Source organism: Dromiciops gliroides, chromosome 1, assembly GCF_019393635.1.
Source record: "Dromiciops gliroides isolate mDroGli1 chromosome 1, mDroGli1.pri, whole genome shotgun sequence".
Classification (NCBI taxonomy): Eukaryota; Metazoa; Chordata; class Mammalia; order Microbiotheria; family Microbiotheriidae; genus Dromiciops; species Dromiciops gliroides.
In genome coordinates this window covers 652,582,706-652,610,333 of record NC_057861.1, presented here as the reverse complement: position 1 = coordinate 652,610,333, position 27,628 = coordinate 652,582,706, and the positions used below count along the sequence as shown (strand labels likewise).

The window sequence follows — 27,628 nt, the reverse complement described above, 5'->3', positions numbered from 1 at the left end:
AAGGACCAAAATAACATTACTGTGGCAGATCAGACCAAGACTGAGCTTGGAAGACTCTACCACAAGTCAGGCACACATATCAGTACGGACTTTGGGAAGATATGATTCTCCCATCTTTGTATGTCTCACATTTCTTTTGAGGCCACCACAATCCTGCTTTGCTCAAAGAGCACAGAACTTTATTTGATGAGAGCATGCATGCTAGGTAGTCCTGTGCTAGTCTTCCATGTCTTACAACTGATACCAAAGTTCTTCAGAGAGAACTTGAAAGTGCCGTTATTGCTTCTTCTGATATCCATGTAAGCACTTGCTTGTAACAGTTCTCTATTAAATAGGTCTTTTAGGAAAAATATATGTTTGGCATTTAAATGACATGGCCAGCCCCTCAGAGTTGTGGTCTCGGCAATAGAGTTTGAATGCCTGCAGTTCAGCTCAAGAAAAGGACCTCAGTTATAATAAAAATGTTTGTTACATTCAAAAAAAGAAAGAAAGAAAGAGGACTGCCCTCAGTGTCCAGTACCTTATCTTGCCAGGTAGTCTTCAGAATCTTCCTAAGACAATTCAAATGGAAGCAGTTCAATTTTCTGCATGTACTGGTAGATTTTCCAGATTCACAGGCTATAAAACATGAGGTTAGCAGAATTGCACTATAGACCTACAATTGGTAGGCTGCCTATTCTAATTTGGTAGGTCTTACTTTGGGAGACATACAAGCAATATACATAAACCCATGCTCATATTTATAAAGCTAAAATATGAAAAATATATTGTACCTCGTAAGTGGTTCTTTCTTTTATGGGCCTCAACTAATTTTTCTTCAATAGCAAATCTTCCAAGGCCAAGGTTCCTTCCTAGCAAGAGCATGTTCATATTCGAGGACTCGGTCGAAATGCCTCCCCGTTTTTCAACTTCAGATCGAGAGCGTGGTAAGCTGACTCTCATAGGTTAACAGCTGAAAATAGATTTCTAAAATCATCACTAACACTGAAAATGTTTTAAATACTACAAACCCTAAAATGTATCAGTTAAAAATGGGTAAATGCAACAAGGAAAATACTGATTGTTTTAATTACATATGCAGATAGTCCCAAAATTGCTTCATATTTTGAAAGACGAAAAGAGGAGCCTGAAAGGGCTCACAGCAATTATCAATGATATCAGCTGGATGTTTCTCATTTAAGCTGTGTTGAAAAAAAGTCATTTTTTAAAGTTCCAAAAGTTCTTACAAAGTTGAAGAGAAATCAAACTGTATTCGTCCTTTAGCTAGACATAAATGAAATTAAAAGGCAAATTCACTAACAATGTAGTTTTTTATGGTTTCCATTTAAGTATAATTTTCTCTCATATTATTTCTTTTATTAATGGTATTACTTGATGAAAACACCAGAAATGTCATTAAGGCATTTTCAAAAGTTCTGATAAACTCCTACTTTTTGAACTTCCATGAGAAGCATGGTATAATACAAATAAAAACTAAACCTTTCTGGAATTATTCAGACCAATTTTTCCACGACATGATCTGAAAGCCTTTTAAGATCTTTTTCTAGTCCATTTCTTTTTATTTTTTCATGCGACAAATACTGCTCACTACTTTTCTATAATTCTTCCTTTGAAATGTTTTGCAAATGATTGTTACTCTACACCTTTGCTGCCAAGGCTCATATCTGAACTTTGAAAGGACTTGATGCTTTTCCTGGCTTTAAGTAGTTTCCTGGTTATTTTGGCAACATTTCTCTGACCAACTCAATTAGTTTGAAATATTCAATAGGCAGTTAGAGAACATGCAGCTAGAACTCAGGAGAGAAACAAGGTTGAATATTTAGATTTGGAATTCATCGGCATAGACTCAATAATTAGACACATGGTAGGTTATGAGGTCACCAAGTGAGAAACAAGAGCCCAAGTCAGTCTTGGAGAATATTCATAATTCATAATCAAAAGAGGACCAAAATAACATTACTGTGGCTGATCAGGACCAATACAAGCTTGGAAGGCTCTACCACAGGTCAGGCACAACTTTTTTCCATCTTAAACTTCTCTAAGATACTAAGACTAGGGGGTGGAGACAAGATGGCGGAGGAAAGACAATAATTCACAGGGCTCCTGATACAATCGCCCAAAAATAGCAATAAAATAACCCTCGGGGCAGAAAAACACACAAAAATATGGGCTGAGAGTTTTCTCCAGCTATAGATAGATTTCAGGGGGCCGTGCTGGGCCACCAATAAAGCCTAACCCCGCAGTCCAGTCGACACACCAGACACCCACCCGAGAATTTGCCGTGGGGGAGGGGGGGAAGTGCAGGGGTACTAGTGGACTTGGGGGAAGGATCCAACCATCCCACCCCAGTAGGCAGCCAGGAAGAAATCCTGAGCAGCGGAGACCCAGGTGGGGGAGGGAGCAGGGCAGCAGTCCTCATCGAAAGCTGAGAACCACACCACAGAAAGCTTTGCTGGTTGGTTGCTTAGTAAATAGGCCTGAGGTTATCTCCGGACCTGAGAACAGGCCAGGGTGAGATTAAATCTGCCCCCCTTCAACCCAAAACACCTGGGACCCTCTGAAACTGAGAACAGAAGTCAAGCGGAGAAGCAGCCCCACCCCCCCCCACCATCCCCCAATGGAGGGTTTAAAATCAAAGGAAAGGAAGGCCAGGCAGGCTGAGAAGAAGCCCAACCATCCCCCAGGCCACACTGTAGCTTGAACAGTGTGTCCTGGAAGCAGTGCCATACTTTAAGGAGTTAAAAGCAAAAAATAACCAGGATGAGTAGGCAGAGAAAGCAGAAGACCATCAAAAACTTCTTTGGGGTAAGGTAGACCACAATACAACTTCAGAAGAAGAAAATAACAGTGTCAAAGCTCCAACATCCAAAGCTTCCAAGAAAAATATGAACTGGTCTCAGGCCATGGAAGCTCTCAAAAGGGACTTTGAAGAGAAAGTAGGAGAAATAGAAAGACGATGTGGAGGAAAAAATGGAAAGGAAAATGAGAGTGATGCAAGAGAGTAATGAGAAAAAAAGTCAACAGTTTGAAAAGCCAAATGGAAAAGGAGATTAAAAAACTGTCTGATGAAAACAACTGCCTAAGAATTAGGACTGAACAAATGGAAGCTAGTGACCTTATGAGAAACCAAGACACAGTAAAGCAAATCCAACTGAATGAAAAAACAGAGGGTAATGTGAAATATCTCCCTGGAAAAACAGCTGACCTAGAAAATAAATCTAGGAGAGAGAATTTGAAAATCATTGACTACCTGAAAACCATAACCAAAACAAAAGCTTAGACACCATCCTCCAAGAGATTGTGAGGGAGAATTGCCCTGATATTCTAGAAGCAGAAGCTAAAATAGAAATTGAAAGAATCCACCGATCACCTCCTGAAAGAGATCCCAAAAGGAAACCTCCAGGAATATTATAGCCAAATTCCAGAACTCCCAGGTCAAGGAGAAAATACTGCAAGCAGCTAGAAAAAAAGGAATTCAAATACTGTGGAGCTCCAATAAGGCTAAAAGATCTAGCAGCTTCTACATTAAAGGACTGAAGGGCATAGAATATGATATTCCAGAGGGCAAAGGAACTGGCACTTCAGCCAAAAATCACTTACCCAGCAAAACTGAATATAATCTTTCAGAGGCAAAAACGGGATTTCAATGAGAAAGAGGTCTTTCAAGCATTTCTGATGAAAAGACCTGAACTGAATAGAAAATTTGACTTTTAATTACAAGACCCTGGAGAAGCATAAAAAGGTAAACAGGAAAAAGACTTCATGAGGGGATATTAAAAGATCAAACTGTTTACATTCCTACATAGGAAGATAATACTTTGAAATCATAGAACTATCTCAGTAAGAAATTCACAGAAGACAAGGCTGAACTGAATATGAAGGGATGATATCTGTAAAGCATTTATGTTTTGTTCTTTGTAGGGCAGACAGGGTGGGGTATTTTATGTCATCATTAAAATAGGGTTGAGGTGTAGGAGGAATAACTGGGAGAGGGAGAAAGGGAACGAGATGGTCTGGGGAGAGGTAGTTCACATGAAGGAAACAAGAAAAAAGCTTATGGAGGAGAGTAGAAGAGGGGGAAGGAGTTGGGAGTGAGTGAACCTCAATATCATCAGAATTGGCTCAAAGAGGGACTAACATACATACTCAAGTAGGTATAGTAATATATTTTTGCCCTGAGTGGGGGGGGGGGAGGAAGGAGGAAAAGGCAGATTGGGGGAGAGAGCAGTAAAAAGAAAAACACTTTCAAGGAAGATGAAGATGTTCTGCGTTACTGCACCAGTGTGACATACTGAATTGCTTGATCTCAGAGGGAGGGTTGAGGAGGGTGGGAGGAAGAAAAATTTAGAACACAGAATTAGCTCAGGGACCCTGATCTCACTGAGTGGGCTCATGGAGGGAATAGCTTTCATACCCAATTGGGAGGAGCAATCTATTTAACCCTGCAGGAAAAATAGGAGGGGAAGAGGATAAGGAAGGAAGGGTGAAAAAAGGGAGTGCAGAGCAAGGGAGAGGATAGTCAGAAGTAAAACACTTCTGAGGAAGAACAGGTAAAAAGAAGATAGACTAAATGCCATGGGAAGGGAGTAGGATGGAGGGAAATAGTTATGATGATTGATTATAATGGCAAAACGTATGGTACCTACTTTGCTGGGCTTTTATGAAGAAAATCTCTGTCAAGCTTAAAGTACTATATACAGGTTATGATGAACAGGATACTATCAGAAAAACCTGGAAAGACCTACATGAACTGAAGCAGAATGAAATGTACTGTATACAAAAATAACAGCAATAGCGGGAGATGATCTGATGGGAAGCATGTGGTAATTTTCAGCAAGGCAATGATCCAATATAACCCTGAAGGACTTATGAAGATTGCAGCCCATCTGCAGAGAAAGAACTGACAGTATCTGAAAACAGATGGAAACACATTTAAATTTTTTTCATTTCCTCTTTGACAATTCTGAAGTGATTTTGGCTGAAGTGCCAGTTCCTTTTGCCCTCTGGAATATCATATTCTATGCCCTTCTGTCCTTTAATGTAGAAGCTGCTAATCTGACGTTTGGGGTTTTTTGACTGTTTCTCTCACAACCAGCTAATATGGGAATTTTTCCATGACTACTCATGTATAACTTATTTTGAATTGCTTGAGTTCTTGTGGGTGGGGGTACGAATGGAGGGGGGGGAAGAGAAGTTGGAACACAAAGGTTTTTTAAAAATTGATGTTAAAATTGTTTTTACATATATTTTGGACAATAAAATTCTATTCAAAGAACTGTAAGGAAAAAAAAAGAAACTAAGACTAAAAAAAACATAATAGAAATAACATCTTGGAGGAAGGAAACTTCCACTGACTACATATGTGACCTTCTACAAGTCTCAACGTCCTGGACCACAGTTTCCTGAGCTCTGGATCATCCCAAAGGTCTCTTTTAGGTCTAATGCTATAACCTATACTTTCATTCATTCAACAAATAATTATTGAGTGTCTACCATATACAAAGCACTGTGCTAGATGCTCTAAGGATTATAAAAGTAAAAAATAATTCTTGGTCTCAAGAACTTAAAACCTAATAATGAATATGAATTTATACAAAGAAGAAACAATATGCAATATATACAACATATTTCAAAGTACAGAGATAAGGGAAATTGCATCACCATCATCACTGTAATTGTTAATATAACAATCATAAAATAAAAGTATTACTGAATTTTTACCATTATCTATTTTCTAAGTTAACAAGTATTTATAATACAGATGCTTTTGTAGGGAAAGATACAATATTTTATAATATTAGAGGACTTTATCATTTCCAAAAAATGTTGGAAAAAATTGATATAGCATATATACAGTGTTATAGTCTGTGTTATATGATAGAAACTATCATAGATTGTCATCAAAGTCTAATGGTATTCTGAGGCCAGACTGTGACACAGTGCTGTTTAGCTAATCAATTCCTTAAACTGTTAAACTCTTGAGTTAAAAAAATAAAATAAACTTGGACATGTAACAAGAGTAAAAGCAGTGTCAAAGCTACCTGTTCTCTTTTCTTATTTTCATTGATACCCTCAATACAAACGAACATTATTCTCTTAAAGATGAAAAGATAGGCATATGGTTTGATAGTTATGTTTTCAGTTGCCTTTTGGGGGGGTTTTAATTATCAGCTTTGATAAAACTTCCAACTGTTGAATATCTTCCCTGATAATCTTTCAGTATTTTCAAGATTATGTGACCTCCAACATGAATTTCTTTAGTATGGCCTTCATCTGATGCAGGTGTTCTTCTTAGTTTTGTTTTCCATCATGGCACAAAAAAGACCATATGTGTGGTAAGCAGGCAGATTGTTTAAGTTTTTTTTCTCATTCCCTATTCAGAGCAATGTATTCCAAAGTATCGGTGAATATAATGGCATAATGATACGTTGACAGACATAAAGGAGATATATCAAAGACAAAAAAAACAGGCTTTAGAGGTCAGGAGCAAGAAAAGAGGAGTAGGCTTTCAGAACATAATTGATATTCACCCTGAAGTCTACAACCCTAGAGATAGGACCCAAAGCAGGAGAAAGGATTGAGAGAAAATTATGTAATTCAGCTGTCCAGATATGATAACTGCATGCATGACAGTAAATGAGGAGAGAATCTGAAAGTCAGAGGCCCATTTAAGAGAAACTGAAGAAGGAACAGACAATGACCTCGAGTAACAAAAAATAAGTTTTGCCAATTATGCAAGTTTGTAAATTACAGATTTTTCTTTAGGCTTTTCTCATCTCAAATAAAGGGAAAAAATACTTCGTGTCCTAAGTAGGACTATGGTCAACACTTGGAATATAGAACAGGTAAGGACATTTTAGGCAAAGGTAAATAATTATTTATCTAGTTAGACCACTGTCCTTCTGGCCATGGAGAGCATGAAGGGAAGAGATGGAATGAGGAGTCCCAGGACACCGTTCTATAGGTATGGAGTATGATTAAAAGGAAAAGCAATAAAATAACATCTACAAAAGATGTGGAGAGTCAAGGAGTTTGTGCCACTCACTGATTCTGTTTTAAACCTGAAGAGAAACTGAATTGATTTGGGCAAGAAAAGAACATATCATCCTATAAAACAAATTGAAGCAGTGATTTTTAAAACAAAGGATTAAGCAAAGCCACTATTAATTAATCTTTTATTTGTTTATTTTCCCTAGATTTTAATCATAACACATATGCATTTAAAAAACTTTTATTTTCCTCATATTCAATTTTTCTTTCAAAAAATAGACTACAAATATTTAAAGGAGAGTAGCAGTAAAATGAAATGTATTGAAAAATCAAATCCTAGGGTTTAATGAATATACTAGATTCGTCAAAAAACTATTTCCACAATACAGCAATTAATTCCAGGTATTCTTCCTATTTCCAAACAAAACTGTTCTTTGAGTACCCACCAATATATAAAACTTACCTGGGCATTGTGGCTAGTCGTTATTTCCAATTTTTCTTTTTTTGCTCGATGGAGTTTCTTTCTCAGATCTGTAATAAAATCCAAATCTGCCTCACTGCTTCTATGCATCTCTTTTAAGTCAATAGCAGTATTCTTTAACCTGTTAAATGAAATCATAAAATATAACTGTGGTATTTAAACTTCCCAATGGTTTTGATACATTAGCATAAGAAACACATTTTATTTAAAATAAGAGCATTTTATCTCATAAAGAGAAGGAAAAGTTAACAAGAGAAAGAAAGGCTTTTCCGATGTGTGTTAGGGAAAATGCTAGCTGCCTAGGAAATACACAGGCTTTAAGTGGTAGTATAAAACATCTCTAGCCCTGGCCACTTCTTTTATAATCTTCTCATTCTCTTAATCCCCTCAAGGCAAAATAACGTCATAGTTTCACTACCACAAATTTTTCAAGTGAAGGATGGTTTCTGCGGTATTACAAACTTCTAGATCCTACAATCCATATCATCATTTTCAGAAACTTTCTACCTTCCAGTGGATCTCCCCACTTACTAAATTTTCTTTGAGCAACCCCACCAATGCATAGTTTTCATGTTTGTTTTGCATATTCATTTGCAGTACTCAAAATGCTATAACTTTATTATATAAAATGGAAAATCCATTTCGTCTTCAGAACCCTATATCCAGTACAGCTCACCTCCTCTGTTCTTGACACAATAGTTTAACTGTAAAGAGGTGATTATCCATTAAGTAAAAGTTCATCCCAATTTTAGATGTGGTACCAATTATAAAACAGCAGGTTTTTCTGCACTGGTCTAGCAAACCTAAATGTATATAATAATAGTATAGGTATTCACATAGCCTTATATAAACATAGGAGCATGCTAGCAAATTTCCACTTAAGATAGAGAAAACTTACTGAGATAAATATAACTTCCATTTCTTTTAGCACTTCAGCACATCTTCATTCATTCAACGACTATTTACCAAACAACTATGCTAAAGCATTAGGGGATGAAAAGAAAATGTAAAAAGTGGTCACTATCTTCCAGAAAGCTATCATCTATTTGGGGAGCAAAATATGACATATAATAGCCTAAGAGAAGAGACCCCAAAAAGCACATAAATAAGCCCCCAATATACAGTCATCTAGAGCTACTTAACTTAGGGATAATAAACCTCTCAATAGCCCCTGAGAGCATTAAGTTGTTACAACAAAAATTGATGTTCAAACCTGCATTATAAATACATTTTTAAATACTTTGGATTATTCAGGAATGATTAAATGAAATTCAGTATGCTCTTTTTTTTTTTTTGCTAGGCAATTGGGGTTAAGTGACTTGCCCAGGGTCACACAGCTAGTAAGTGTTAAATGTCTGAGGCCGGACCGGAACTCAGGTACTCCTGAATCCAGGGCCGGTGCTCTATCCACTTCACCATCTAGCTGCCCCAATGCTCTTTTTTTTAAGAACACAGAAGAGTATGTGATGCGTTTCAAAAAGATGACCTTCGAAATGTTTCTAAGTTTTAGATGATTCTAACACTTAACTATCCTTGTGAGCCTGGACAAGTTATCTTCCCTTTATGGGCCTCAGTTTTTTTATCTGTAAAATAGATTGGTCCCTTTAAGGTCCCTTCTAGCTCTAAATTCTATGAGTCTAGGAACTTAAAAGGGTAAGCTTCAGCTATCAAATTTTTTTAATTCTGTAAGAGAGCAGATTCAGTTCCCATACCAAATAATTATGTAGAATATTTAATTCCTTGACCTTGCCATATAAATTAAGTATTATAAAAATCATATTTTTCTAAAAATCATGAAATTCTTCTCCCACTGCATGCAAATGTGATTTTTTTTTAATGTTCAAATTTTTTTTATTAATAAAGTATTTTATTTTTTTCCGTTACATGTCAAGATAGTTCTCAACTTTTGTTTATACAAGCTTTACAATTTCAGATTTTTCTCCCTCCCTCCCCTCCCTCCCCCCTCCCCTAGACAGCAGGTAATCTGATATAGGTTACATATATATACACATAATAACATTAATCCTATTTCTGCATTAGTCCTGTTATAAGAGAAAAAATCAGAGCAATGATGAAAAACCTCAAAATAGAAAAAAAACACAACAGCATCAAAAACAAAAGAAATAGTATGGTTCATTCAGCATCTATACTCCACAGTTCTTTTTTTTTTTCTTGGATTTGGAGATCCTCTTCCATCACGAGTTCCCTGGAACTCTTCTGTGCCATTGCATTGGTGAGAAGAATATAGTCCATCACAGTAGATCAACACTCAATGTTGATGATACTGTGTACAATGTTCTTCTGGTTCTGCTCATCTCACTCATCATCAGCTCACTCAAGACCCTCCAGGTTTCTCTGAACTCCTCCTGCTCATCATTTCTTACAGCACAATAGTATTCCATTGTATTCATATACCACAACTTGTCCAGCCATTCCCCAATTGATAGGCATCCCCTCAACTTCCAATTCCTTGCCACCACATAAAGAGCAGCTATAAATATTTTTGTACATGTGGGTCCCTTTCCCCTTTCCATGATTTCTTTGGGAAAAAGACCCAAAAGTGGTATTGCTGGGTCAAAGGGTATGCACAGCTTTATTGCCCTTTGGGCATAATTCCAAATTGCTCTCCAGAATGGTTGGATCAGTTCACAGCTCCACCAACAATGGATTAGTGTTCCAATTTTCCCACAGCTTCTCCAACTAAATGTTCAAATTTTTTAAATTGACAAACAAACATTGTAATGGTCTATTGAAGGTCTGAGATCCAATTAACTATGACACAGTTTTTTAATAGTATCTCTGGAAAGAGCACACCAAGTTTAAATTAAAGAATACTTTTAATACAGATGAAGTAAAACTATAAAATTCTTTTGAAAATAAATTAATATCCTAATAACCATAACACATTCTCTTCTTCCATATGTCCGCTTATGTCCTCAGTAATTCAGTGTAGTGCTTCTCGATATACAAATACTCTAATATTTCTATTTGCAAACATTTGACAAACAAACCTGGCATATTTTATCAAATCAAAAGGCAAAACACTCATTTGAATAAAGCATGCTATATTCAAATTGAACTATGTTATAAAGCTAAATGTTCCAAGAAATAAAAGTAATATTCAATATAAATCCTGAAAATTCAACATCCAAAGTCAAAGTATAGGGCAGCTAGGTAGCGCGATGGATAAAGCACCAGCCCTGGATTCGGGAGGACCTGAGTTCAAATCCAGCCTCAGACACCTGACACTTACTAGCTGTGTGACCATGGGCAAGTCACTTAACCCTCATTGCCCAGCAAAAAAAAAAAAAAAAGTCAAAGGATAACCAGAAGAGGAAGAAAGAAGTTCTAAAGCAAGGGAAGTCAGGAGTCAGTGTTAAGAAAGATACAGTTATGTTATATCACATCAAGTTGGGATATAGTGGAGCTTTCAAGGCACATACTAAGGAAATATCTTCCCACAGAGGATATATAACAGACAAAGAAACAATGAGAATGCGATATGTGCTTTAAGATGGTAATAAAGAGCCAAGGTTTGTCTCTATTGGAGTAATGTTATATAAGATCATAGAGAGGATGTCCCCTAGAGGCTATATAATTCAAACCCCTCAATAGAATTTTTTTTTTGCAGGGCAATGGGGGTTAAGTGACTTGCCCAGGGTCACATAGCTAGTAAGTGTCAAGTGTCTGACGCTGGATTTGAACTCAGGTACTCCTGAATCCAGGGTTGGTGCTTTATCCACTGCGCCACCTAGCTGCCCCTCAATAGAATTTTAAATGTGAAATTCAACTAATATGTATTTATTAAATACCTACTTAATAGTAAAGTGTTAAGAGCTAAAAAAAAACCAAATTTTTTAAAAGTCACTGTTCTTAAGGAACCTCAGCATACAACTAGAAAACATTGGATTTAATATTTCTGAAAGGAATGTATTGATAGGTTACTTAACAGTAAAAGTGTTTAGGCTCATTGGATCATAGATTTAAAAGTAGAAGGGATCTTAGAGGCCACAGAGACCCCTTTCATGCAAGCCACCTAATCTAACATCCTGAGAAAGAGGCAGCCAAAACCAAAAAACACAAAGGGAAATATGAATCTAATCAAACTACCTCTTGCATACATTAAAATAGTTTCATTTGAATTAAGAATCTCATCTATTAAGCATACTATCCACCTCCATAGAAAGAACTGATATTGACAAAGAAATCAAAGCTATAATCATATGAAAAAATGCTCTAGATCACTATTGATCAGAGAAATGCAAATTAAAACAACTGTGAGGTACCACCTCACACCTATCAGAGTAGCAAATGTAACAAGGAAAATGTTGGATATTGGAGGGAATGTAGGAAAACTGGGATGCTAATCCACTGTTGGTAGAGTTATGAACTGATCCAACTAAAAGGGAGAGCAATTTGGAACTATGCCCAAAAGGCTAGGTTTATATCCCAAAGACACCACATAAAAGAGAAAAGGACCTATTTGTCCAAAAATATTTATAGCAGCTCTTTTTGTGATAGCTAAGAACTGGAAATCAAAGGAATGTCCATCAATTGGGGAATGGCTAAATAAGCTATGGTATATGATGGTGATGGAATATTATTGTGCTATAAGAAATGACAAGCACAGGGGCAGCTAAGTGGCACAGTGGATAAAGCATTGGCCCTGGATTCAGAAGGACCTGAGTTCAAATCCAGCCCCAGACATTTTACATGTTCTGGCTGTGTGACCCTGGGCAAGTCACTTAACCCTCACTGCCCCACAAAAAACAAAGAAACAAAGAAATGACAAGCAGGTGGGTGGCTAGGTGGTGCAGTGAATAAAGCACTGACCCTGGATTCAGGAGGACCTGAGTTCAAATCCGGCCTCAGACACTTGACACTTACTAGCTGTGTGACCCTGGGCAAGTCACTTAACCCCCATTGCCCTGCCAAAAAAATGTTTATTATTCCACAAAAAAAAATGCTTATTATTCTAAAAAAATAAAGAATTTATTTTAATTACTGAAGTATACTATTTTTCACTTTCTTTTTTTTCTTTTATTCAAGTTTTCTTACACAAAATGACCAATGTGGTAATATTTTACATAATCGCACATGTATAACCTATTTCTGATTGCTTACCACCTCAGGGAGAGATAATGGGGAGGGGGGAGAAGGAGGGACAGAATTTGGAACTCAAAACTTTAAATAAAAATGTTTGCTGAAATGAAAAAAAAAAAAAAAGGAATCTCATCTTTTAAAAGGTAATTACCGGGGCAGCTAGGTGGCACAGTGTATAGAGCACTGGCCCTGGATTCAGGAGGACCTGAGTTCAAATCTGGCCTGGCCTCAGACACTTAACACTTACTAGCTGTGTGACCCTGGGCAAGTCACTTAACCCCAACTGCCTCACCAAAAAAAAAAAAAAGTAATTACCCCTTTAAAAGTTGCTTACCATAAATCACTGAAGTCTCACTATAAATTACTTTAATATGTTTAGAGGTAAAAAATGTAAAAAAATGTGGTCAGAAGAGACCCGTACAAATCTAACCTACAACATGTTATTAACCCTCTGTAAGCCTCAATTTCCTCCTCCTCTGTGAAATGATAATAATTCCAAGAGAATTAGAGAACCTACTTTCACAGAGTGGTTGAAAGGATCAAAGGAGAATGGATGGATATAAATGTAAGTTATCAATACCATTAATAGAAAGAATACTAGCTTCTAAATCAGAAGGCTTGGGTTTAAGCCCCACTGCCTGCTAGTATCTGTTTGACTTTGAATAAGTCACTTAATCTCTCTGGACGTCAGTTTGTTCACCTGTAAAACTGAAAAGCTGAACTAAATGCTCTAAATAAGAGACTTCATTTTAGTATACACTGTGAGATACTGGTCTATACCTAGTTTCTGCCATACTAATTTCCAGTTTTCCCAGCAGTTTTTGTCAAATAATGAGTTTTTTTCCCAAACTTTGGATCTTTGGGTTTATCATATACTAGATTACTATTGTCATTTACCATATATTGTAGTTCATATCTATTCTGAAGCCTATCTTTTTATTTTTTTGTTGTTTTTCTTTGTTTGCTTGTTTTACAAATTGGCTAGTATGGAAATATGTTTTGTATGACTTTACATGTATAACTGATTTCCTGCTTGCCTTCTCAATGGATGGGGGAGGAGCTAAAGGAAAAGAATTTGGAATGCAAAAATTTTTAAATAAATATTAAAAATAAATAATTTTTAAAATGACTGTTTATTGAATATTGGATTGTTTCCAGCTTCATATTTGACATCTTTACTCTAATAGTCACTTCCAGCTCAAAGACTCTAGGAAGTAAAAATCTCCTAATACATAATAAAGATACACAGCTGCTGAGAAAAACAGTCCTGATTTGGGGATGGGGAAAGGCATAATTTCAAATCTAGGAGATTGAGGAAGGTGGCCCTGAATGAAGCAATATATCAAAGGAGAGGAGGGATGGATAGCCAAAGGATAGCATATTGATGGGAGGTAAATGCTATCAGAAGGTATAAGGATTGGGGGCAGCTAGGTGGTGCAGTGGATAAAGCACCAACTCTGGATTCAGGAGGACCTTAGTTCAAATCTGACCTCAGACACTTGACACTTACTAGCTGTGTGACCCTGGGCAAGTCACTTAACCCTCATTGCCCTGCCAAAAAAGAAGAAGAAGAAGAAAAAGAAGGCGTAAGGGCTCTAAAGACAAACTTTACATCTTTAATAATTTGTGGGAGAGGGGAGAGGGGAAGGGAAGAATAGGTCATCTTGCTGTTTCACCTAAGTTAGAAGTACAGCAGCCTGATCTCAACATTGATCAAATAAGATTTTTTAAACATGAAATTTTATCATAGCCAGTCCTATTATAATATTAATGAACAGAAAAGACTTAGGGATTACCTTTGGATTTCAGCATTAATATTACTTGGATTGATGCTCATGATGATGTTGTCTGACTTAATAAACCACCCAAATTCTCCTTTTTACTTATAGAAAATGAAAACCTTCAAAGATGTCTTTCGCTTCAGAGATAAGTGGATATAAAGAAGTCTGTAAGAAATAAACATTGAAAATAGTAACAGAATAAATTAGTCCTCCAAGTAATAAATGTAATAAAAATATGGTTCTGAAAGAATTAATTTTATGTTGCATAACTAGAACCTAAACTCTCTTGATCTATAGTCTTAATACACAAAGTCTAATCCTTTTCATTAATGTTATTATTCACTGGAGACAAATGACCAAAATGATGAAAGAATTCTCAAACAGATACTCCTTGTCTATTTTCCACAGCCTTTACCTACGAGGTTGAAAGGGCTAGAGTCAGGGTAAAGGGAGCAATCCTTTTTTTTCTGGTGCCCTTCTTCATTAATGAGTCATCTAAATAATACATGGTTATTAATTTGGAGAATAAACTACTGCTTTACGAGGAAATGTCAAGATATAAGTTCTAAATAGATGGATAATTCACATGTAAACCAATGATCTCTTAACTGCCAAATCCAATAAATGGCCTTTTCTCCTCTTCCTTCTTGCCCTCTCTGCAGCCTTTGACCCTGGTCATCACTCTCTCCTCCTTCATACTCTCTTCTCTCTAGGATTCCTGACATTACTCTCCCAGTTTTCCTCCTACCTATCTGACTACTACTTCTCTGTCTACTTTCCCCTAAGCCCAGATCACACCTTTCAACTACAGGTGTCCCTCAGACTTCTGTCCTGGGTCCTCTTCTCTTCTCCTTTCATATTACTTCACTTGATCAGTTACCATGGATTTAACTACCATCTCAATGCTGATGATGTGGGTAGCTAGATGGCACAGTAGATAGAACACAAGAGTCAGAATACTAGAGTCAGGAGGACCTGAATTCAAATCCAGCCTTAGACTGGGTAAATCACTTAACCTTGTTGACCTTGGTTTCCTCAACTATAAAATGAGCTGGAGAAGGAAATGGCAAACCACTCCAGTATCTTGCTAAGAAAACCCCAAATGGGGTCACAAAGACTCAGGCACAACTAAATGCTGATGATTCTCACATCTACCTATTCTGCCCCAAACTGTCTCATGATCTCCAAATTCACATCTCCAACTGCCTTTCAGACATATTGGACTAGATTAAACTAATTGTGTCCCAAACAGAATTCATTATCTTTCCCCCAAACCCTCCCCTACTCTCATCTTCCCTTATACTATCAAGGCCAGTCCCTCAAGCTCAAAGCCTAGGGAGTTATAATGGATTCCCCACTATCACCTCCAGTACCCAAGCAGTAATCAAGGCCTGTAGATTTCACCTTTGTTCTCTCTTTCCAACACACCCAACTTCTCTCTTCTGAGCCTGCCACCATTCTAATGCAGACTCTAATCATCTCACTCCTGAATTATTCCACACCTTGCTGGTGGGTCTGCTGGCCTCTATACATTCCCCCACTCCGATACATTCTCCATTCAACCACTAAAATGATTTTCCTAAAACATATGTCTGATCATATCACCCCCACCTCCACCCCACATAATAAACTGCAGTGGCTTCCTATGTCCTTGGAGGGTGGGGGGAGGGATGCAAAATACTCTGTTAGGCAATCAAAGTCCTTCATAACCTAGCCCCCTCCTACCTTTCCAATCTTCTCACTCCTTACCTCCAACAGTACTCTTCAATTCACAACAGCCTCCTGGCTGTTCCACAAACAAGACACTCCTCTCAATTTCAGGTATTCTCTCTGGCTATCCCCCATGCCTGGAACACTCTCCCTCCTCCACTTCGACTACTGACTTCTCTAGTTTCCTTTAAGTCTCAACTAAAATTCCACCTTCTTCAGGAAGCCTTCCCTAAGCCCTTAATTCCAGTATTTTCTTTTTTAATTGTTTCCTATTTATCCTGTATATAGCTTGCTTTGTATATAATTCGTTTGCATGTTGTCTTCTCCATTAGATTGTAAACTCCTTGAGGGAGGGACTGCCTTTTTCCTCATTTTGTATCCCCAGCATTTAACACAGTGCCTGGCACATAGTAGGCACTTCAAAAATGTTTACTGAATGAATGAATGAATCTAATTGCATGTCAATCTGGACAAAAGGCACTCTTCATCCACGTGGTTTTTCCTATATCGATTAATAGATCAATCTCTTTTAAGTAATCATATATTTCACCAAGGAATCCTTATAATATTTTGGGGCTTGATACAATCAACACTACATTACCTTCCAAGAAAAATAGTTGGAGAAACTCGCCCACTGTAAAGAATCTCTCTTCCATTTGTACTGTGGATAAGACATTCTCTATTACATATATTAAACCATGCTCCAAAAATCCAATCCCATTCTTGGTAGTCAGCTGGTTACTTCCCAAATCTGCCCCTCTTCCGAAGGCCTTCAGAAGCTATAATGAAAATTCCATCTCTATCCATATGTCTTAAGTAGGCATGCCTGTCTTTATAATCTTTAGAAGTGCTTTTTATATTCCTTCTCTCCAATATCACTTGTGCACATAAGAAGTACTTAATAAATGCTTCTTGGTTAACTGTACACAGTAACAGCAATATTGTAAGGATGATCAACTGTGAAAGACTTAGCTACTATGATCAAAACAATGATTCCAAAGCACTCATGATGAAAAATGCTATCTACCTCCAGAGAGAGACCTGATGAACTCTGAATGCAGATTCAAGTATTTTTTTTACCTTCTTCATTTTTCTTGGGTTTTTTACATGTGTTTTCTTTTCTAACATGGGTAATATAGAAACATGTTTTTCATGACTTCAACAAATATAAACAGTATCATACTGCTTGCCTTCTCAAGGGGTAGGGGAAGGAGAGAGAATTTGGAACTCAAAAAATTTTTAAATGAATGTGAAAAAAATTTACACATAATTGTGGAAGACTTAATGATTTAAATAAAAATATATTTTTTAAAAACCATCTTGGGGCAGCTAGATGGCGCAGTGGATAGAGCACTGGCCCTGGAGTCAGGGGGACCTGAGTTCAAATCCGGTCTCAGACATTTAACACTTACTAGCTGTGTGACCCTGGGCAAGTCACTTAACCCCGATTACCTAAAAAAAATTTAAAAATAAAAACCATCTCATGGGGGCAGCTAGGTGGTGCAGTGGATAAAGCACTCGCCCTGGATTCAGGAGGACCTGAGTTCAAATCTGGCCTCAGACACTTGACACTTACTAGCTGTGTGACCTTGGGCAAATCACTTAAGCCTTATTGCCCCGCCAAAAAACAAAACAAAACCCATCTCATGACACAATAAACTCCAAATGTATTCATAATCTAGATGTAAAAGGTTATGTTATAAATTGGAGTCAGTGGAAGGAGATTATTAAAAACTTTTTGTACAAACAAAAATCTATAAAACTAATTGCTACAGAAGGAAAATCAGAAGGGAAACAACTAGGAAAAAAATCTTTGCAACAATTTTCTCTGATAAAGGACTGCTATCCAAATTGATTCAAACATACAAGAACAAAAGCTGCTCCTCAATAGGTAAGTGGTCAAGGGAAATGAACAGGCACTTCTCAAAAGAAAAATGGCAAGCTGTTAAAAATCATATGAAAAAATGCTTCAAATTACAATGAATAATAAAAACACAAATAAAACAACTCTGACATTCTATCTCTTAGCCATCAGATTGGCAAATATGACAAAAAAAGAAAAAAGAAAACAACAATTTTGTAAGGGCTATGAAGATATACATGTATAGTATTAATGGAGCTGCAAATTGGTCCAGTCTCTCTGAAAAGCAATTTGGAACTACTACCAAAATGTGGCCAAACTATACATATCTTTTGACCCTGAAAAGACCAAAAAGAGGTAAGAAAAAGAGGACAAGGACTCATATGTATTAAAACATTTGGAAGAGCTCTTTTTATTATAGCAAACTACTGGAAACTAAAAGGAACACCATCAATTAGAGAATGACTGAAGAAACTATGATATATGAATGTGATAGAATATTATGCCATAAAAAATAACTAAAAGACTGGATTAAAAGAAAACTGGGAAACCTTATAAAAACTGAGGTAGAATGAAGTGAGAAAAACTAAAACAATAACAACATTGTAAAGAAAAACAACTTTGAAAGAGTTAAGACTTCTACTTAATGTAATAATAACCAAGGAGGATCCCTGGAGACTGGAGAGTGATGCTTAATTTACAGAGAGGTAATGATGAATTAGAGGTACAAGAATGAGACATGCATTTTCAGCTATGACCAATATATGGATCTGTTTTTTGTTACCATGAAAACTTATTATAAGGAAATACATCATTCCTATCAAATTGGAGAAGTTGATTTTAAAAAAGAGAATGGGGGCAGCTAGATGGCGCAGTGGATAAAGCACCAGCCCTGGATTCAGGAGGACCTGAGTTCAAATCCAACCTCAGACACTTGACACTCACTAGCTGTGTGACCCTGGACAAGTCACCTAACCCTCATTGCCTGGCCAAAAAAGAGAAAGAGAGAGAGAGAAGGAGAATGCTGGAGAGGATGTAGGAAAACTGGTACTTCAATGAATTGCTGGTAAATCTATGGATTAATCCAACCATTCTGGAAAATCATTTGGAACTATACCCAAAAACTATTAAACTGTATATACCCTTTGACACAGGATTACCACTAGTAGGTATATATCACAAAGAAAAGAGGAAAAGGGGCCATATGTACAAAAATACTTATAAAAGCCTTTTTGTGATACTAAATAATTAGAAACTGAAGAAATGCTCATCAATTGGGGAATGGCAGAACAAGTTATGATATACGAAAGTGATTGAATACTATTGTATTGTAGAAATGATTAAGTGTGGGGGCAGCTAGGTGGCACAGTGGATAAAGCACCAACCCTGGATATAGGAAGACCTGAGTTCAAATCCGGCCTCAGACACTTAACACTTACTAGCTGTGTGACCCTGGGCAAGTCACTTAACCCTCATTGCCCTGTTAAAAAAAAAGAAATGATGAATTGAATAGTTTCAGAATAATCTGAGAAGATTTGTATGAACTGATGTAAAGTGAAGTGAGCAGAACCAGAACAATTCATACTGTATTGGTAATATTGTGAAAAAAGCACTTCGAAACACAGGAAGTCTGATCAATACAATAACCAACTACAATTCCAAAGGAATTAGGAAACATGCATCCTCACTAGTGGGGAAAGATCTAATAGGGCACAGAATTAGAAGCATGTGACCTCATTAGATTGGATGCAATAACAGGGCTTCTGCAGTTCAGATCTCAACCTCTTTTTTGGCTTATAACAAAAGACATATCTCCTAAGCACTGCTTCTCTCTTTCTAGTAGAGAACAGCCTCTTGAATTTGTTCCCTCTCTCCCTTTATCAAATTTGAGCAAAAGAGGCAGCTTGTCATGTTCTTCTCCTTTACCCTCCTTTCCCTGTGATTAATCAGAGGATCAACCTTTCTTGCTACTTCTTTCCTCCTCTCTGGTAAAAACTGAAAAGTCTGCAAAGCACCATCCAGATTAGCTCAACTAGGCTTAATAGAAGTATCAATCAATCCATTATAATCCTCTTCAAAGGAATAATCTGTATGCCTTATACTTTAAGGATTATTTTTAAGGATTCTATTCTATTTTTATTATTTGGGTATCATTTTTATGTATTTGCACATTCATTATTGTATTAATAATTTATGCAATAGCCCATTTCATGTACCTGGTAGTTCAATAGATCTAGAATGGTGTGTTAATTGCTGAACTAAGAATTCCCCTACAGTTCATGGGCTCAGAGTTCTATTAAAGTTATCTTTCTCAAGCAAAATTATGTACTTATTTTGTGGGGGTCTACTTTCCTGGACTATGACAAAGGCCTAAAAAGATCCATAAGTTCTGACCCCCCCCAAAATTTGAGGGTATAAAAGACTTAACAGCTGGTAACAGTCTGCTTAACAGGGAGACAAATTCATAAGATCTGTATGCATCAGAAGACATACATATACAAGAAGGCAAGACCAACATATAATCTCTATTTATCAAATAGTAAAAGCTGATGAATCCATCTCTTCAGTCAATAGATGAGGATCATCACTTTCACCAAAAGGTAAAGACTTTACAGTGTCAATTTATTCCTCATCCAGGAACAAGGCCTAGCTCTTTATGTTTCCAACAGAAAGACTACTAGGACAAAATCGTGAGCTTACAGGTAAAACAAAGTTAAGTGTGACAGTTTCCCATACTGTTAAAAAGGCCAGCAGAAAGATAAAAGCACACATTCCTCACTTTTGGCCAAAAACAGTGAAGAGCAAGGAAAGAGTGAGGTGACAATAGTGAAAATGAAGAATGCTTAAAAGGTAAAAAATAGCTAGAAATAATGAAGATATTAGAAATGCAATGTAGGGGTAGTTGTAATAATGAGTGGCTAAGCTACTACTAGCAGCAAGCAATTGTCTCTTTGTAACTTTTTTATGGGGCAGCTGGGTGGCACAGTGGATAGAGTGCTGGGCCTGGAGTCAGGAGGACCTGAGTTCAAATCCTGCCTCAGACACTTTCTAGCTATGTGACCCGGGGCAAGTCACTTAACTGTTTATCTCAGTTTCCTCAATCTATAAAATGAGCTGGAAAAGGAAATGGCAAACCACTCCAGTACCTTTGCCAACAAAACTCCAAATGGGGTCACAAAGAGTCAGTCACAACTGATGACTAAAGGACAACCAAAATAGCAATCATTTTATAACTTCTGGGTGAACTATAAGAAAAAACTATTTAGTTTCAGGAGCTGAAATAAATCTTAGAAATCATCTGCTATTCTAGTTCAAACCATATTTCCAGGAATCCCCTCCAAAATATACCTACAATTGGGCATCAGTGGTTCTGCTTGAAAATCTCCCTTTACAGGAAATCAAATTACCTGAGATACCCTATTCTACTTTGGAATGTCTCTGAAAGTTCCACAACTTCTACCCACTGACCCTAGTTCTGTCCTCTGGGGTCAAGAAGAATAAATCTAGTCCCTCTCTAACAAGTTTACCACCACCACTACCAAAAGTTCTCCTCTGTGTCACTGCAAAAAAATATTAATTACATTTTCACCAGAAAGATAACTTATTATTATCTATACCAATTATACACATGCCTCAAAACCATTCCATCTAACTAGCTGCCATCACCCTGACTCAAAATTGCAAAATCACAGATTTAGAACTGGGGGGGACCTTAGAAGTTACCACTCCAATCCCCTCATTTGCCACTAATTACTATGAAATGTTGGTATCTATTTTGTTGTGGTTTTTTGGTTGTTGTTGTTTTATTTTGAGGGTTAAGTGACTTGCCCAGGGTCACACAGCTAGTGAGTGTCAAGTGTCTGAGGTCACATTTGAACTCAGATCCTCCTGAATCCAGGGCCAGTGCTTCAGCCACTTTGCCACCTCGTTGCCCCTCCAATCCCCTCATTTGACAGATGAGGAAACTAAGGAGTAGAGTAGATAAGTGATTTGCCCTTAAGGGTCACAAAAGGAGTGTCAAGTTGTAGAGCTACTGGAGTAATTATTAGAATATAGAAGCAGGGCCCCAATCTGCAGCTACTTATGATAAGTATCTGTCCCAGCTCTCTAACACCAGCCTTAAAAATAGTTTGATGAATTCACATAATTTCAGAGCTGGAAATAACCCAAAAATTATAGTACATTAGAAAGAACCCTGTGTCATGTGGTTTCTGACTTCATCATTGAACTAAAGACATCAAAATTACCAATGACCTCATTACTGTCAAATCTGACAATCCTATCTCAGTCCTCATTTTTCTGAATTTAACTGCTTTTGGTAATACCTGCTACCTTCTTCTGCAAGATACTCTCTTCTCTTTCCTGTTTCTCCTGAAACTATTGTCCCATCTCTCTGAACTTTTTTCAGATGGAATTTCTAGTTTTCCTCTTAAACCTTTCTCAACTTCTTTCCTGACTCATCATCCATAAGCCTATCCCCTCAACTGTGAATATTATCCAAGCTTCTATCCCAGGCCCTCTTTTCTTTCCACCTACTCTAAGTATCCTGTCATCAGATCCCATGGATTTATTATCTCCATGCATATGGCTCATGGAGGTACAGATATGTAGACAGCAAAGTGCTGGTAAATATTTAACTGGCTGTCAGGAATAAAAAATATATATGGGACACATTTTTAAGTTTAATCTGAATTAATAACATTTCTTCCTTCATTCTTATATCTATACCATCAAAAAAAAACAATAAATCAGACCCTGATTTGTATTATTAGCAGATTTCCAAGTTGTAAATGTTTACACTGAAAATTTAACAATCAGCAGTCAGCTGGCTCCAACATACCCGTTTACAGTTATAATATAAATCAAGCTTTAAAATTATATCTATCGGGGCAGCTAGGTGGCACAGTGGATAGAGCAACGGCCCTGGAGTCAGGAGTACCTGAGTTCAAATCTGACCTCAGACACTTAACACTTACTAGCTGTGTGACCCTGGGCAAGTCACTTAACCCCAATTGCCTCTCTAAAAAAAAAAAACTAAAAAAAAAAAAATTATATCTATCCAGGGGGCAGCTAGATGACACAGTGGTAAAGCACCGGCCCTGGATTCAGGAGTACCTGAGTTCAAATCCGGCCTCAGACACTTGACACTTACTAGCTGTGTGACCCTGGGCAAGTCACTTAACCCTCATTGCCCCACCAAAAAAACAACAACAAAAAAAATTATATCTCTCCAGACATAGAAATACACATAGAGATAGAACTATATAGACATAGACACATATATATAGATATAGATTTCCAGACAGTTTCTCCCTGTCTTAAGTCCCATCTATTGGATATTTCAAACTAAGTGTTCTGAAGACTTCTCAAACTTCACAAGTCCAAAGCAGAACTCATCTTTCCCCCAAAACCCACCCTTCTTCCTCCCTTCCCTATTAAAAGCACCACTATTTTTCCAGTCTCTCAGGTTCATAACCTTGGTGTTATCCTGGATTCCTCACATCCCTCATCCCACCTAACCCATCAGTTGCCAAATCATTTCTACATCGCCTTTCTATTCAGAGAGCCATCACTTTAGTTCAGGCCTCTATCACCTTTCACTTATATTAGTGCCTCCTAATTGATCGACCTGCCTCACTGGGTATGGAGTGAGAAGAACTAAATTGATACTTAGCTTCAGACACTTAACTAGCTAATTGCATGACCCTGAAAAAGTCATTTAACCTCTTCCATCTGCCTCAGTGTCCTCAGCTACAGAATGGGGAATAGTAATAGTAACTAACTTTTAGGGTTATTGTGAGAATGTAATGAGATATTTATGTTTGGGGCAGCTAGGTGGCTCAGTGGATAGAGCACCGGCCCTGGAATCAGGAGTACCTGAGTTCAAATCCGGCCTCAGACACTTAACACTTACTAGCTGTGTGACACTGGGCAAGTCCATTAACCCCAATTGCCTTACTTTAAAAAAAAAAGTGCTTAGCTCAATGCCTGGCATGCATACACACACACACACACACACACACACACACACATATTTATTTCCTTCCCTTCCCACTCCAATACACGTTACATACTTTAGGCATAGTAATTTTCCTCAAGTACAGATCTGATGATGTCAGCCCCCTTCTTCAACAACTCCAATGGATCCCAAATGCCTCTAGAATCAAATATAAACACGTCCATTTAGCCTTTTTATCTCATCTCTAAAACACTGTCCCCTCTTTATTAACCGTACCCCCATCTCAATCTCTCCCTGTCTACTGGCTCTTTGCCTACTGTCTTCAAACATGCCCATGTCTCCTTCAGCGTCAAAAATTCCTCACCTGAACATTTCATCCCACTGATTATCATGCTTTATCTCTTCTACCCTTTATGGCTAAGCTCCAGGCAGGTTCCTCCACTTTCATTCTTCTCATTCTCTTCTTAACCATCTAAAATCCAGCTTCTGACCTCATCATTCAATTGAACTGCTCTCTCTACCATTACCAAAGATCTCTTAATTGCCAAATCCAATGCTTTTCTCAAACTTGATCCTTCTTGACCCCTGCAGCCTTTGACACTGTTGCTCACCCTCTCTCCTCCATGATACTCTCTTCTCTCCAAATCCTCAGGACACCATTCTTTCCTCCTATCTATCAAACTGCTCCTCCTCAGTCTCCTTTATTGGACCCTCATTCAGGTCATGCCTTTAATTCTAGGTCTCTCACGGAACTTCATACTGGATCCTCTTCTCCCTTTTTATTGCTTCACTTTGTGATCTCATCAGCTCCCATACATTTAATTATCATCTCCATGCTGATAATTCTCAAATCTACCTAACCACTCTGCTGATCCCCCAGTCTTACATGCCCAACTGCCTTTCAGACACCTCCAACTAAATATCTAGTAGATATCTGAAAGTCAACATATCTAAAACTATACACATTATCTTTCTTCCAACTACTCCCCCACCCCCTAACATTCCTATGGTAGTAGTTGGCAACACCACCCTTTCAGTCATAGGAGTCATCCTTAACTCCCACCCTCTCACCTCCCCATATGCAATCTCTTCCCAAAGCCTGTCAATTTCATCTTTCAGACATCTCTCTAATAGGCCCCATTCTTTCCTCTGATACTGCCATCACTCTGATGCAGTCCCTCATTACCTCATGCCTGGACTACTGTAATAGCCTGATAGTGAGTCTGTCTGCCCAATCTATACTCCATTCAGGCATGGAAGTGATTTTTCCTAGAACACAAGTGAAACCATGTAATCCCCCTTCTCTAAACTCAAGTGGTTCCCTATTGCCTTGAGGATATATGGCATTCAAAGTCCTTCATGACCTACCCTCCCTTCAACTTCTCAGTCTTCTAGAACCTTATTCTCTGCCACATACTCTGATCCAGGGACTTGGCCTCTTTGTGGTTTCACAAACATGACACTAACTCTCAGCTCCAGGCATTTTCTGTGGCTGTCCCCCTCTGCCTAGAATGATTTCCTTCCTCATCTCTGTCTCCAGGCTTGCAGGCTTCTTTCAAGTCCCAGCAAAAATCCCTTCTACTAAAAGCCTTTATCACTTCTCAATTTTAATGCCTTCCCTCTGTCAGTTATATCCTATTTACCCTGTATTGATCTTGTTCATACATATTTATTTGCTTGTGGTATCCCACATTAGATTGTGAGTTCATTGAGGGCAGAAATCACCCTCCAGTCAATGCTTACTGACTGAGGAACTTTTAAAGCCCTTCAAAACCTGGCCCCAACCTATCTTTCCAGCATCATCGCACCTAAAACATTCTGTCATCTACCCAAACTAGCCTTGTGTTCCACACATACAACACTACCATCTCACTGGCACTATGCACTCCCTCCTCACCTCTATCTCTTAGAACTAATTTCCTCTTTCAAGACACTGCAGAAACATCACCAAGCCTTTCCTGATCACCCCAACTGATGGGCTCCTTCTTCCCATATAACCTTGTATTAAACTACTTTGTATTCTATTTATGTTGATTCTTTATATATACTTGTTTATATATTTGTTTTCTTTCACATTAAAAGGGAGTAAGTAGGGGCAGCTAGTTGGCACAGTGGATAAAGCACCGGCCCTGGATTCAGGAGGACCTGAGTTCAAATTCGGCCTCAGACACTTGACACTTACTAGCTGCGTGACCCTGGGCAAGTCACTTAACCCTCATTGCCTCGCCAAAAAAAAAAAAAAGGAGTAAGTAAAGTAAGTAAAGCCTTGGGAGTAGGGAATGTTTCATTCTTTGTATGTGAATCCTTGGTGTGTGAATGGCATATAGTAGGCATTTAACAAATTACTTGTTGATCCACTCGTTTTGGAAGCAGAGGACCTAATATACTGGCCCAGCTATTTGCAATCTGTGTGACTTCGGACAAATCAATTCACCCCTCTGAGCCAAGGTTTTCTCAACTGTAAAATGGACGGGGGGGGGGGCCCTCCCCCGAAGTTGGCACTACATGACCTCTAAGGTTGCTTCCACCTCTATGCTGTAAGCCAAACTGCCTCATTTTCAAATGAGGAAACTGAGACCCGCAGAGGTTAAAAGACTTGCCCGGAATGACACAGGATTGATACTAGAACCTTGTTCCGATTCCGGGGTCCTGGGTCATTTCAACACTACAATAGCCGTAACTGACATTTATGTTGCAATTTAAAGATGACAAAGCAATTTCTCCACCTCTGAGGGAGCTAATGATGAAACACTTGGACTGTAAGAGCTCCTTCTCCTGCCTTTTATCTAGAAACCATTCCCATCCAGTTTAGCCAATGTAGCATAGTGTACCTAAGCCTTAAATGCTAAGTAACTTGTAAGCAGCAAAAGGTCCCTCGCTCGGACATACAGCCAATACATTTCGTCACCAAAGATGACTGTATGCACGAGACAGACAGAAACGGGGAGAGGGGGAGGCAGAGAGAGAGAGGAAGGGAGGCGGGAGACAGAGACAGGAAGCGAGGGGGGAGAGAGAGAGGAAGGGAGGGGGGAGAGAGAGAGAGGAAGGGAGGGGGGAGGGAGAGAGACAGAGAGAGAGAGAAATATTTGTCCTAGCAGAAATTGAACAATCTTGGGGAAACTGTCATGAGACTTTGTCTATCCCTGTCTCTTATTTTCACTAAGGGAAACCTAGGACTGATTTTCCACAAAGTTAAAAACGCATTTAGAAAACAGAGAAGGAAAAGGGGAAGGAGGCCATCCATCACAGCTCCACCAAATTCAGGGCACGGCCCCCTCCCCAGACCCCGAGACAGAAGATGCTCCTCCCACTTCCCAGCACCGCCCTCCCCCTCCCTGGGGCTCCGGAGAGGACTCCAGCAGCCCCTTCCCCCAATCATCCACCCCTACCCCTCCCCACCCGTTACCTCAGCGGGTCTCAGCCGCCCCCACAGATGGCCTCAGGCTGGAGTCCCGCAGGGCCTAACCTCCAAACTAAACCGAACCACCTAGGCCTGCTGGCCCCCGGCATAGAGGAAAAGGTGGAGGGCGTAGTAGAAACACTTTGCTTGGGTGGGGAGAAGGGGTGCAGCGGTGGGGGGAGGGGACTGACGGAACTTGGCGGCTTCTAGGACCGCGGGATCAGAAAGAGAAAGGGGAAGGGGATCAGGCCAAGGGGCCGGCCCCAAGGGAGGTGAAGTTTACAACGGCCACTTCCGGTCGGTGAGATAGAGACTGGGCTCCCTCCTCGTCCTCCCCACAAGC

General features: G+C 38.5%; 1 pseudogene; it reads right to left on the bottom strand.

Moving 5' to 3' along the window:
• Positions 1-179: 179 nt before the first annotated feature.
• Positions 180-27,628, bottom strand: LOC122753261 (annotated as a pseudogene).